A 15,000-nucleotide genomic window follows, 5' to 3' on the forward strand; every position below is an offset into this window, starting at 1 on the left:
GTCAGTGACATCACTGATGACATCACTGATGACATCTCAAATGACATCACTGATGACATCACTGATGACAACACCCAGTGACTGTATGTTTCTGTAAAGTTAAAATATGTCTTACATATTGAAGAATGAGTGGATGTATAAGTGTCTGGATGAAGGATTTAGTAGGTGCATGACTGACTGTATGAGAGAATGATTAAATGTGTCTCACTGAGTGCATGGGTTAGTGATTAAAGTGTCTTAATTTGGCAATCATTATTTATGTTCTTCTGTAAACTGCTGCATGTTTAAATCAGTAGCTATATCAGTAACTATATGGGTTATTGAATGGTTGCCCAAGTATTTGTATGGGAGACTGAGTATGTGTGTGGGTGGCTGGGAGGTGTATAACTCTGTGCATAGATGTGTGAGCAGTTGATTCCCTAGGTGTATGGGTTCAAAAGTGCATGTAGAAACAGCTGTATGGACAGTTGACTGTGTGCATGAGTGTATTGGTGAGTGAATGGATATCTCAGTTCTACATGTCAAAGTAAGTACATATGTAAAACACACTCCATGTGAGAGTTGACATATATAAATAACTGAACATAAGAGCCAGTGAATGTGAGAGTGGCTGTATGAATCATTGTGAACTTGTATCAAGGATTGTATAAGAGAGTAAATATGTGTTAGTATATGTTTGAATAAGTAAGGTGTGTATAACTGTATAGTTGAGGAAATGGAGGTGTGATTGATTCTTTGCATGACTGACTAGGTGTGTGAGTAACTCCATGGATGTGTGACAGTCTGTGAGTGCCTGTTTACACTGAGTGTATCTAAGGTTATATTAGAGTCTGAAGATGTATTATCACATAAATGATATCATCAGTGATGTCATCAGTGATGTCATTTGAGATGTTATCAGTGATGTCATCAGTGATGTCATTTGAGATGTCATCAGTGATGTCATCAGTGATGTCACTGACCATGTCATGAATGATGTAATATGTGACATCATTAGCAGTGGATTGCGGGTCCGCGATATATAGTTAGTGCAACTAACTATATATGGAATTTCAATGGTTTTGTGCAAATAAAATAAGGTTTTTTAAATGCTAATCCCTAACTATATATGGTCTATAACCTATGGTTTTTTCAGTGAATATATATATACATATATACATATACATACACATATATATATATATATACATACATACATACATACATACATACATACATACATATATATATATATACCAATCCCGCTTCTGTCAAAAACGGGCTGACACATGCTCAACATCTCTCCAGGTAAGCTTTATTTTCACCATCTTGTTACATTCCATCGCTGTAACTCTGGCAGATGCATTTCGGCTGGTATGTCCTTCTCAATGCCAGTATTGCGTGACATAGAAAGCGGTTGGGAGTCTTAAGAAGTTTGATGTTCACTCCTATTGGGGGATACTTGCGGCCATAGAAAGCTGACTCCAGATCAAGATCGTACTCTCCCTGCGGGTTGTTTCCTTTATGTCCCTTTATGTCCCTTCCAACTCGCGATCTTCCAATATATATGTTGAAACAATATTGAGTGTTTTTCCCTCCCACTGCCCCGAAAGTGTCACCTATCTCGCATGTGCGTCTGGCCAAGTGTTCTGTATGATTAAGGGCAAAAACTATCACAGGATACCAAACCCTCTGGAGCCCGTGGTAGAACCAGTGTTTGCCACCATTTTTTATCCCCATCTGTCTACGGCACAATATGTGTTTTCATGTAGAGGAGTCTCCTGAAGGAGGACTACATCCGCTGAGTGTCTCTTGAGGAATTGTAAGACTACTCACAGTTTAATTTTATCTCCTAACCCACTAACATTTCATGAGAGGATTTTGAAGCTAGGACCCACCACATTATCAGTCATGGAAGATTGCTCAGAACTCAGAAGCCCTGGCTCTCCTGGGCAATAAAAAGGGGAATGGTGGGGTTACTTTAGACATTGTAGATGTGTATGGGGGAGGTAGAGCAGGGTTCGATCTAACAATGGGACTGACTAAGGGTCAGGACAAGAGCCTACAATGCATAAGCAGCTGAAGCTCCAACAGTGGGATGCCATAATGAGACTGTAGAAACAAGAAACAGACAAAACAACCAAGCCCCAAACCCCAATTTGCCTCCCTGCATGACTGACTTGAAACTGCCCACCCCCCAATTCTGCAAAACATGGCACAAACTGTGGATGGCTGTGGCTGGCACCAAGCAGCAAATTTACCACAAGATCGAAATCGCTACCACAATGTTCGCCATCATGAGGAGTCCACTCTCCTCTAGACACCACTGGAGCAAGCAAGAGCTCTGGGCCAGTGGCTGCACCTCTGGCATTTAGGAGCCCTACAATATCAAAAGCCAAGTTTGACTGGCTGAGATTAATTCAAGCATCCCATCCATCAACTTATTTATAGTGACCGAAGTGTGATGGGTATGTCCAAACATGGGTCCTGTGCTCACTGTGCCACTCGATTCAAGCTTTATCTGGCAAATGAGCCTTAATAAGGCAAAAACTGGTCCCGGGTTGCTTGTGATATGGTTCAGGAAGGAAGTGCTTGGCAGTTTGGGATGAACTGTTCCAACTGGAGCAGGGTCAAGACTAATTTGATCAGGGCTTGGTCCAAACTTAGGTGGCATGATGGGCATATAATGATGGATTGGGATGTGGCCCCGGTGATTGCCAGTGATTGAGAATAATTCCAGCTTTCTATCCATCACCTTGTTTTTGTTGCCCTAAACATTCTTTTATGGACATATGTACTGCAAGCACACTCTAGGAGTAAACAAAGATTGCTACACCAAACGGTCAACACAAATTAACAAATTAAAAATTGCTGTCACTTGTTAAAATATGGCTAAAGGAAAGGGGCTTGCATTTAAAAAATATATATTTTTAACTTCCTTCCAGCAGAATAGTATTTCCAAATAATCTGATTAAATAATACAAGCCTTATTTACAGCTCGGTGGACAAGACACTCCATCTAAAAGTCGAGAATATCCCGTACACCAAACTCTAAAAAAGCGCTGTTGGCAACAGGGCACTTATATTAAATGTAACAGGATATCAGCTATGTTTGTGACAGAGCCTTCAATCCATCAAACTCTAAATAAGGACCTTGGTTTCATTTACATGTAGGACATGTTTATTTTCTTTGCATCATAGATGCAGAGGAATATATATTGCGCCTATAAAGCAACACGCTTTTTTTTGGGGGGGGGGCTACGTTTTCCTCTATTTGGCCATGCTTCACAGCATCTGATGAAAAGCATCGCCAAAAGGCACTGGCAAAGCCAATAGGTCACAAAAAGCAAGACCCACTGGCGTTGCCAGTGCATGTTTTCTTCCAGTAAATAACCTGATGCAATATTCCATCACTTTGTGCATGAAAAGATGTTTGAATACTCTAAATTCCCTACAGGTGTGATTTTTTAGCTGAATACACTCTGGGCATCCAAGCTCCTCGCTGGATGCTTTTGTGAGGATGAGGGTGGTTTGCGGAGTGTGCGACTTACAGCGACTAACTAAACCCAAGTAGATTCTGAATATGATGAAAGACTAATCAGGCTTCCAGATACAAGCAGCCTGCTGGAACATTTCAAGCACATCATCAAGAAAGAGACGAGTGGCCCCTGGCTGACAATCCCGTTGCCAACACACATCCGGCCTGCTCCTTGCAGACTTCACACACACTGAGTGAAAAGAAAATTCAGCACCAAGGATTTTGAGGCCTGACTGAGGGAATGTTCTTTTTGTTTACAAGAATGACTGAAGAGCTAGACATGGTGGTAAGACAGGATTGTCGCATATAAAAGATGCATAAGTGCACCCCTGATTTTGCTGTTGATATTAAGCCTCTAGGTGTGGTTTCAATATCGATTTTGGTTTTAATTACATATAGCTAGTGGATGGGGGATTGAAGCCCCCATCCACTAGCAATTGAGTCAGTTCAGCTGGCGGCAAGTGAGGTGGGGATGTTTACGATAAAAATCAATGGGGGTACAACTGTGAAAGGTTATTTAGTCTACCGCCCCCCGGGCCCCTTGGCAAGGTTTAAGGGCACCCTCATAGAGTGTGCCACTGAGATGGCGCTGCGGAGGGATAAGTTTCTGCTACTCGGAGACCTTAACATGCACCTCGAAGATTCACTAGACAAGGGAGTGATGGAGTTCCGGCAGGATCTCCAAGCACTACAATTAGAGCTGAAGGGCCACCTTCCAACACACCAACATGGTCATTTGCTTGACCCAGTCTTTGCTAACTGGGAGGATGTTAGGGTGGCTCCTCCAGTGCCTCTCCCGTGGACTGACCATTTCTTGGTGCCTTTTGAAATCTCTCTCCCTAAGAATAAGGTCACCGCTCCCACTCCCCTTAACTATCTCAGGCGCAAATGGGCTAGGTTTTCCCTGCCCAAATTTAATGAGGCTCTTACAGCCTATGGCCCCCCTGTAGACGATGATGTGGATTCGGTAAATAAACTACTTAACGAACGAATCACGGCTGCGCTGGACCAAACGGCCCCTTTAAACCATCTTAAGAAGGGTGGTCGTAAACAGAGATCGGCACCATGGTTTAACGAAGAATTGCGTGGTGCCAAGAGGGAGTGTAAGCGAGCGGAGAGGCAGTGGAGGGTAGCCTATGACAGTCAGGCGAGAGAGAAATATCTCACTCACCGACGAGAATATCATAATCTTATCAGGATAACAAAAACTGCCCACTACGCAGAGAGAATTTTGGATGCAGAGAACTCAGCAAAAGAGTTGTTCTGTGTATACAAATCTCTTGCTGTCTCCGAATCCACAGCAGGACCAGAGGATTGCTCTCTGGCTGCTTGTAATCGTATTGCCGACTACTTCAGCGACAAAGTGTCCAAAATATACTCCGCCTTCCCTGCCCAACCAGCGATAGATGGAAAAGTTGAGGCATCAGTTAGAGAGGTAGATGGTCACAACCTGCTGCTTAATTTCTTCACCCCACCAGCTGAAGACCTGATCAACATATGTAGATCAGTGAAATCAGGTTCCCCACGGGACCCAGCATCTCCTAAACGGCTGGGGGACAGCCTGACAACATTAGAACCATATATCAGGCACATGCTGGACATTTCCTTCAGGTCCAGCACTGTGCCCTGGGAATGGAAACAAGCAGTTGTGCTCCCCCTTCGCAAGAAGCCTAATATTAGCTTCGAGAAGCTGGAGAACCTGCGCCCCATTTCCCTCCTTCCTTACTTCTCGAAAGTGGCTGAGAAGTTGGTGAATCGGCAGCTAATGCAGTTTGTGGAAGAGTCTAATCTCCTTCACCCCACCCAATTCGGATTCAGACCTCGACATTCGACGGAGTCGGCACTCCTCATGGCTTCCGAATCCATCAGGCAGGGGGTCGACGAGGGCCACACTATGGCCCTGATCCTGCTGGACCTCAGCGCCGCGTTCGACACTGTGGCACATTCCATCTTGCTACAGTGTCTGAACAAGGCAGGGCTGGGTGATGCAGCGCTAAAATGGATCCAGTCGTTCCTATCGGGCCGTGGCTTCCAAGTCAGGCAGGGCGACTGCTATTCCAGGCGAATGGCATTGGACCAAGGGGTACCACAGGGCTCGTCCCTAAGCCCAACGCTTTTTAATCTATATGTGGCCCCAGTCGCCTCCATAGTGGAGAGCTACGGTCTGCGCTTGGTGTCATACGCTGACGACACGCAGCTGGTCATCTCCCTATCGCGTGCTCCCGGCCTTGCGGCAGACATCTTCAGAGCATGCATGCAAGATCTTGCTGCCTGGATGTCTGCCAACTGCCTTAAACTTAACGGCAACAAGACCGAGGTGCTGGTGGTAGGGGGAGACCGAGCGGCGTGGACGTCGGCGTGGTGGCCTCCTTGCTTGGGAATGGCACCCACCCCCTGCCTGGAGGCGAGGAATCTAGGGGTCTGGTTCGACTCCGATCTAACCTTTGGCACCCAGGTCAACCGGGTGGTTGGCACCTGTTTTGGGATCCTCAAGACCCTCAGGAAGGTTCTGGAGTTCCTTCCCACCAAAGCCCGCAGAACACTGGTGCATGCTCTAGTCACGTCCAGGTTGGACTATGGCAACCTTCTCTACCTGGGAATCCCTGAGAAGAACCTGAGCCGCCTTCAGGTCTTGCAAAACGCCGCTGCTCGGCTAGTCCTCAGACTACCGAGAAGATCAGCCTCTAAAGCCGCGCTCCAAGCCTTGCACTGGCTTCCTGTCAGGAGCAGGATAGAATTCAAGGCCCTCTGCACCTGCCATAGGATCATCAACGGCAGGGCACCCTCTCCACTTCAGGATCTCGTGACACAATACGAGCCATCCCGTACGCTAAGATCCTCTGGCTCAGGGCGCCTAACTATTCCAAAGGTGTCCAGAGCGAGGATGGGTGGCAGATCCTTTAGGTACCTTGCCGCATCCTGCTGGAATAAACTCCCGGTAACGCTGCGCCTGGAACCATCAGAGTCTATCTTCAGGGCTGAGCTGAAAACATTTCTCTTTGCCAGATAGCGGGCTTCCCCTCTGATCTTCCTCTGAACACGCTCGCATCTAAGCGCGGGGACACGCCGTTGTGCGTCACCATTGCGCTCTACAAGAATGCCTATTATTATTATTATTATTAAGCAGAGCATCATCATTTTGTGTAGGAAGAATTCTAGAGGAATGTATGATTTAGTTTAATAATTTAGAAACACTGAGCTTTAGTATCCCCCAAAGATCCTAGCCTTGCAGAAAGAAAAGTGCTGGTGTATCCAGTCAGTGTGAACCATGTACAGTGTGCTTAGTGTGCGACATTTGTAGACGTGTTTATCTGGTAATGTAAAATGCCAGTATGTGTGTTTCATATTTTTTGTTTGTCAAAAGAAAAACTAAGAGAAAAGTAGCTGGTGGCTTTAATATGTGCTATTTTTTAAACATGGTTTTAATTAAGTCTTGCTTGCAGTATGGAGAGTGAAGCAGAGGGTTTTATTTTTCCATGCACAGAACTCATAGATGAGTGTATGATTTTGCATATTCATACTAGTCTCCGTTGCTAGACAGGGGTCGACGCTTGGCCGTGTTAGGTCACTGCGGATTGGTCCAGCAAATGGATATAGTGGTACGTGACCTTTTTTAACGGAATTTTATGGGGATTGTGTTGTAAATCGTTCGTGTGCTCATTTTCTGTTCCCCGCTACTTTGTGCTATCCATGGCGGGTTGAAAAATGTAGCTTCTGCCTACACTGCCTGTGGATAGTGACACTCACCTGAGGAGGTGGAGTCCCAATGACTCCCTCAACAGCCTGACGAGGACCTGTGAAGGAAGACACAGAAGAAATGTTAGAAAGAGAGGAAAGACTGGTGACAAGGAAAGAAAGAAAAGACTACAAGATAGAAAGACCAAAACAGCTTAAAAAAGTGGAGAGAGAAAACCAAGGAAGGATTATAAATGGTCTCTAATTCTGATAAACATTTCAGTAAAGCTCTGAAAAGCAGGGGACTGCAAATGCAGAATCCGCTCTCGGGGAAGGGTGCCCTCCTGCACAAGGAATGCGACAATGTGCCACAGCATGGACGATAGCCAGGGAGAATCGAGACCCAGGAGCTGCCACCAGAGCGAGGAGGACCAAAGGGCCAGGAGGCAGACCCTAAATCCGGACAAATTATGAAAAAGGGAGCCACACCATGGTCCATGGAGAACTGTGGCTGACTTGGTGTGCCGCTCATTCATTGACCTTTGTGCTTCGCCTTTGCTGTTTGCCATCTGAAGGAGCGCTGCAAGATCCATCAAGTGTTACCGAAGTATTCTGCTTTTTCTGCGAGGCACCGCCGCTGGTGTGAGTGCGTCCGCAGTCGGCGGATTAACAAACGTTCCCAGCAAGAGAGTGCCTAGCAGGAACTACTCGGAGGCTTTACCTGGCCGAGGACCTACCGGGGGACTGCGAGGACCAGCATCCTTCACGTTGCTGAGCTGGTGCCTCTTCCCCCGGCGGCCACACCCCCGCCTGCCTGCAACCTCTTAACCTTTCGCGACACCGGCTGCGCCGGTGCCGCTCATTCATTGACCTTTGTGCTTCGCCTTTTGCTGTTTGCCATCTGAAGGAGCGCTGCAAGATCCATCAAGTGTTACCGAAGTATTCTGCTTTTTCTGCGAGGTACCGCCGCTGGTGTGTGCGCGTCCGCAGTCGGCGGATTAACAAACGCTCCCAGCAAGAGAGTGCCTAGCAGGAACTACTCGGAGGCTTTACCTGGCTGAGGACCTACCAGGGGACTGCGAGGACCAGCATCCTTCACGTTGCTGAGCTGGTGCCTCTTCCCCCGGCGGCCACACCCCCCAGCCTCTACGTATTTAATAGGCGCAAAAGACCGGACAAAGAGCGGGCCCTCTGAGGCCCTCAGAGACCATCTGAGGCCGGTCGGCCTACCCCATTGACGTTTCCCTTCCGACTAGGATTGTGTACTAATTCCATTTTTATCCCCTAGTGGTGACTATATTCATACTAGTCCCCGTTGCTAGACAGGGGTCGACGCTTGGCCGTGTTAGGTCACTGCGGATTGGTCCAGCAAATGGATATAGTGGTACGTGACCTTTTTTCACAGAATTTTATGGGGATTGTGTTGTAAATCGTTCGTGTGCTCATTTTCTGTTCCCCGCTACTTTGTGCTATCCATAGCGGGTTGGTCAAATATCTTAGTTATTGCTACACTTTTCCCATAATGGTAATGTCTGAGAGGCGATTACGCTCACAGACTAAAGCTAAAGCGGCAGACTCTTTAGTACCCCTCAGTAATTCTGGTCTGAGCAGTTTGTGTCCTATCAAACCTCAAAAAAACATTAAACGTCATAGAACAGGCACACATCTGTCTTTACTAAAATCCTATCCATCAGTAAAATCAATTTTTGCAAAAAAAGGAAGGAGTTATAAGTGTGGTATGGGGCAAAATAATGGTGCTGGAGAGCTTCACGGGAATTTAATGGTGGGGTCAATGGACACAGATGATATAAAAGAGTTAAGCCTGGATGGTAGTACAACAGGGCGGGAGACTCTCTACCCTGTTGTTACCATTTTAAAGGGGAATGGGTGTAATAGTAAAATGTCGCCACCTGGGTAGCTAGTATGAAAGATATACAGCATGTAGTAAACGAGGAAAATAAATCTGTGACGGAAATGGAAATGGACCATCAAAAATCAGAGGTAATAGAATATGCTGAGGGGAAAGAAACTGAAATCAGGGATGTTGTATCATACTCTCCTTTAGCAAACTTAATTACTTACATGGATAATAGTAAAGATAATGTAAATGTTACACATAGGAGCCCGAGGGATTGTTCACTATTAAGGCTAGATGGTGCTTCTGAAAAATTAAAAGATTTGAAAGAATACAGTTCGCAAAATGGGCAGGCTAAAGTCGAGGACTACACCGTCCCGGATTTAGCAATCCCACTTGAAAGGAACGCTGAACGTGTGAGATATTTAGAGAAATTGCGCATGCAGGGCGGGGGTTCAGAAGTGCTCCCAAATAAACATCTATTGTCCACCAATATAGGAACGCAAACTAACATGCCCATCCTGTACAGTAGTACTCCTACAGACTTGTCTATGATTTCGGACTTACAGGATCTATCAGGTGTAGACCCTTTAATGACTTCTATTAATGAAGTAAAGGTTCCCGTACATTCTTCGTCATTAAATGAGAACGTAGGGGTAGATGGGTTATTAAGTGCATTCTCCAATTTAGAAAAAATATTATTTGCAATTTTGTCTCTTCTGGAGAAAAGTTCTTTAAATTCAGATCACATCTTGAAAGTCCTTACGCCAATCCTAGGAGGGATTTTGGATCTTAAAAACCATAGACCGGTACACGAGAACTGTGTCACCTCTACTGCTTGTAAATCAGCCCAAACGCTTAATGTACCTTTTAATTCCGACAAAGATTTAGGGCTAGATAAACCAGAAGATCTGCAGGCAGATTTAACAAAAATATCATGCGAAGGAAAAACAACTTCAGGTATATCTAAAGTAAATCATAATGGGTCTGCAAATGTCCTCCTGTTGAGGGACGAGACATCTGTAGACGCCTGCCTTAAGGAAAATGCTGTACGTGTCTTTCCGATCTTTGTTAAGAATAAGTCAAATAAGCCTATAGTACAAAAAACGGATGAATCAAAGATTAACTTAGTGAGCCTAGTTGAAAAGGTAGATCTGGGTGACACAATTTTTAATTTGAGCAAGCAGAGGGATACGTCACCTTTAAAACCTGTCAAAGTACCTGATACTGTAGAGAGCTCTGTTGATGCAGGGGAGTCTCTAGCAAGGAAAGGATCCAGTAGAAACGGTCATAGGAGGAGGAGAAAATCAATGAAATATCGTCGGTTTCCAAAGCGTAAACAAAGGAAGTTGCGCTTTGAACCGATAAGTATTAATGAAACATCAATCCCTAGCCTAGACGACAAAACAACTGTGGATAATCAGAATTTAAATAAGAACCTTGGTAACGCACTACTTCTTGGGCACCAGTTGGATTGCTTATCGGGTGGCTGATTACAGCTCCGGTTATTGTTGGGGGGGGTTAAAGAAAATATTGGAGGTGGCTCTAATTTGCACGATAGTATTAAAATAAACAGCTCTGAAAACAGCCCAAGAATAGAAATACATGGTTCCGCACATGATCTGGTTGCTCAAACTCCATTGACAATGAGTCTGAACATAAGTAAAGATGGGGGTGGAAATCGGAGAATGTGCTTAATTAGCAACAAGGATAAAGGGGGTAATTTAGATGATGATGCACATAGAAGTGTGTATAATGCTAATCAGGCAAAGTCTTTAGTGACTTGTGCTGGGCAAGCGAATAGGGTTATTATTTTCACTCCCCTTTTCGATGCAGAGTCATTAATTCTAAATAGAAGCGTCCTCTTAAAAATCATCTCCGAAATAGAAGATCTAAAGTTAATCTCTAGTAAAGATATTGAATTAGTCCACATAGACCGGAGGTATCAGTCATATGTAACAAAAGTTACTTTTTCATCAGGGGTAGTGTCCTCATTCATCCTAGCGAATGCGGATGGATTTAGGAAGAGAGGAATTGACGTTTTTACTAGTTCACTTTTATCGGATGATTCAATTAAAAATAACATGGTTTTTAGCAATCAGCTAGGGACTGAAAACCGGGAAAATAAGGGAGAAAGCCTGTGCTTTCAATATGATGATATTAAAATAACAGTGGGTAGGGCAGTAGGAGTAAGATCAATTAAGCTCCTGGAGTTGGTGGTCCAAGAGGTCATTGGTGCAGACAGAGCAGATGATGTATCAAAATGGAGTTGGAATGCAAGCGCCCTTAATGGGGCAAATCCAGCTTCAACAAAATTAAAGATGCAGGGGTAGCCTGCCGTGTACCATTGCCTCTTGGAACATTGCTGGGCTAGGTAAAGATAATCTGAAGCTTAAATCATTGATCCCCCAGGACCCAAAGATAATTTGCCTCCAGGAAACATGGGCAAGGGATAAATTCCAGCTGGAGAACTATTATGTGCATTGTGTTGCTGCAAAGAAATCACAGAGAGGTCGCGCAAGTGGTGGACTAGCAATTTTGTTGAGTTGTGATTTTGTATGGGATGCAGTGATAGATATACACCCATCAAAATGTTGTATGTGTGCTAAGTTGAGGTTGGATAGTAATTTTAAGGATCATGGTGGGTCCCTGTTTTTGGTAAATGTGTATATTCCTCCGGGAAAGGCCTCTACCCCTTTGATTGATTCCATTGGCGCTTATGTATATGATTTATGTAGGAGCGAAGACAGAGTGCGGATATTAATGGTTGGTGATTACAACGCTAAAATAAGTGGTAGTTCTATCAAGACGTTCTCCAATGAAGATCTGGAGGAGGTCTGGTGTATTCCAGATCTCGTTCTCCCGCCAAATTTAAAAGAGGATAAAAGAGGGTTACTACTGCTACAAAGTCTTAGGGAGTTAGACCTTGTTCTGTTAAATGGTAGATTTGCAGAAGATCAACCAGCAGCATTAACTTTTCATGGGGCATTTGGCTACTCTTTAATTGATTATATGGCCGTGTCTTTCCAAATGTTTGGGGCATGTTCACAATTTAATGTGATGCCAACAAAGCTGAGTGATCATGACATTTTGATGGTAAACCTAGCAATAAGCTTAGGGAAACCAGAACTCTGGAATCAGAGGAAGGATAATATATCTTACTCTCGAAAGAATGGTCGCACTTTTTGGTCATTTAAGAATCTCCTGAATTTCCAGTGGGTCTTTGAACATATTTTACCTGGCCTCGTTGAGGAGAATTTGATCGTGGGGTATGAGAAATTTATGAGTGCCATAAAAGCATTGGGTAAAAAGCAGCATAGTGATGGAGGTGGCCCCCCAAAAATCCTGTCAAGTGATAGTAAAAAATTAAATAAGAAAATAAATGAGTTCATAAGAGCTCAATTTAAAACTCCAGCGGCATTGAGACAACGGAAGATATACAGTTTAAAACGGGTACGGAAAAGGAAATTAATAGCAGTCCGAAGGGCGGCAGAAGATGAAAAATGGGTAAAACTCCGGGAAGTGGCGCTCTCAGGGGATACTAGGAAATATTGGGCGCTAATTGCCAAATATTGTGACAGTATAGAAAAATTTCAACCCATGTTAATTCCGGAGGAAGAATGGTCTACCTACATCTCCTTATTGTATGCTGCAAATAAAGGGTCTGAAGAAGATGTTGGACTGTGTAATATCCCACAAACGGTAGCTGATGTTGTAGCTCCATCAATAAAGGAAATTGAGGGATTTATTAAGGGGGCAAGGTATTCAGGGGCAATGGGTCCAGATGATGTTCCCGTGGCCATCATAAAGAATGATAGTGCCGATTGGACAAAATTACTGTATCCATTGTTCGCTCATTGTTATAGCCTCGGGACCATCCCCTACTCGTGGAGGGGAAGTGTAATAGTCCCACTCTACAAAAAGGGCCCAAAACTTTTTCCATCTAGCTTTAGGCAAATCTCTTTGCTAGACGCAACAGGAAAATTATTTGTAAAAAGTATCTTAATCCATCTGCAAGAGTGGGCTTTTGAAAATAATTTAATCCCTCTTGAGCAATCGGGGTTTAGAAAGAATAGTGGAACGCTGGATAATATATCTGTTTTACAAACTCTCATTGATAAATATCCGGTGAGTCGTAGGTCCCCTTTGTATACTGCTTTCATCGATTTCTCCACAGCGTTCGATAGGGTGGACCGTGGGACGCTGTGGAGGAAACTGCTCGCTCTGGGTATACCGGGGAACCTGTTGCGTGTAATAATAGCATTGCACTCAGCCACTTGGACTCAAGTCTTGCTAGGAGGGTCTCAGGGACTATCAAAGAAAATTCCCACTAATAATGGCTTAAAGCAAGGGTGCCTATTAGCTCTGTTGCTTTTTTCACGTTATATAAATGATTTACCGAGCCGGTTAGGGGAATGTAAGGGGGACCCTCCCCAACTAGGTGATCTAAAGTTAAGCAGTCTGCTATATGCGGACGATGCTTTAATAATGGATCTAACTCCTATTGGACTTCAGAGGCGATTGACGGAACTGATTAGGTACACTAAAGAACAATTTTTAAAAATAAACATTTCAAAGAGGTAAGTGATGATTTTTAGTTTTAGTGGATGTAAGGTGAGACCAAATTTGAAATGGTTTATAGGAGACGAGAGAATGGAATTTTTAAAATTTTATCAGTACTTAGGAAAAATCTTTACAAGTAGGTGCTCTGCTAAAAGACATTTGGCCCACTGTAAAAGTAAAGTCATTTCGCAAGCAGCTGGTATTAATCGACTTTATCTGCAATGTGGAAAAAGACATTTCTCTCATACCATTGCGGTATATAAAATAAAGATTCCGCCAACATTAAATTATGCGATAGAAACTATTGAGGAAAGGGAGTGGGGTATATTTGAGAAGGTCGAAGGTAAAATTTGGCGCCAAATATGTAACTTAAATTCTTCTGCGCCCATTGCAGCACTTAGACTTGAATTCGGTCTTCTTTCAACATATGTGCTCTCGATGGCAGCTTGCTTGCGGTGGTGTAATGCTTTGGTGAATGGGCAGGAGAATTTACTAAGGGCTGCATTGCACAAGGAAATTTTTGAAAATTTGCTAAAGAAAAGTGTAATTTTAGGAACTTTTTAAAATCGTTAAATATTTTTGAACTTGACTTGGAAAACGTACTCCGTTTAGATAAGACATCCTTAAAGATTGTTATTAAAAAATCTATATACATGATCTCATGCAAAAGAGATCAGCAATCATGTAATATGAATGGAAGAATTGATTGCATCTCAGGGAGCTATATTGTTAAAAAACCTCAGCCATACGTTTTTTTGAATGTGCATCATGGAGCACGTCGAGTGCTCCTTTTATTGAGACTGAACATTCTTCCACTAAGGATTGTGACAGGTGCCTGGGAAGATATCCCCAAAACTGAAAGATTTTGTAATCTATGTAATGGTGGTGTACAAGATCTTAATCATGTCCTAATTATATGTCCGGCACTCCATTTTGTCCGTCGCAAATACTTAAGGCTTGGTTTTCTTCAGTATAATATCTCTACGGCAGTAAAGGCTCGCAATTCCCTTATGTTTCCTCCATCTGAATTAATGTGTTATAAAATATATTGTTTTTTTAAAGAATTTTTAAATGTCTATTGAAAATGGTATGGGTTGTAAGAAGTTCGGGATCTCTAAGGAATGTAATTTTTAAGGTGACTTATTCCGAAGCACTATAGACACTTTAAAAGACCCGTAAGAGTAATATCCTAATCATGCCTACACTACTTCTACTGTACCTGTAATAATGATGTTTGATGTTTTTTATGATGTATTTTAAACACTCTTTTTTTTCTTTTGATGCGCTTGTACTTTAGTAAGTACTGTTGGAAATTATTCATGGTTCTCTCTTTTTAATGGTCTCCTCTAAAGCAAATCAAATATTGACATTCTGGGACTCTTGAAATTGT

The 15,000-nt window shown here is 43.5% G+C and overlaps 1 pseudogene across 1 annotated transcript in view; it reads right to left on the bottom strand.

Moving 5' to 3' along the window:
* The window catches only part of LOC147700391 (uncharacterized), a 78,791-nt pseudogene that overhangs the window by 40,790 nt on the left and 23,001 nt on the right, over positions 1-15,000 (bottom strand). Inside the window, exon 3 of the transcript XR_015299421.1 lies at positions 7,265-7,311. The product of XR_015299421.1 is annotated as an uncharacterized LOC147700391 (transcript). The remainder of the gene's footprint in view (positions 1-7,264; positions 7,312-15,000) is intronic.

The sequence above is a fragment of the Lissotriton vulgaris genome, chromosome 8 (genome assembly GCF_964263255.1).
Source record: "Lissotriton vulgaris chromosome 8, aLisVul1.2, whole genome shotgun sequence".
NCBI lineage: Eukaryota > Metazoa > Chordata > Amphibia > Caudata > Salamandridae > Lissotriton > Lissotriton vulgaris.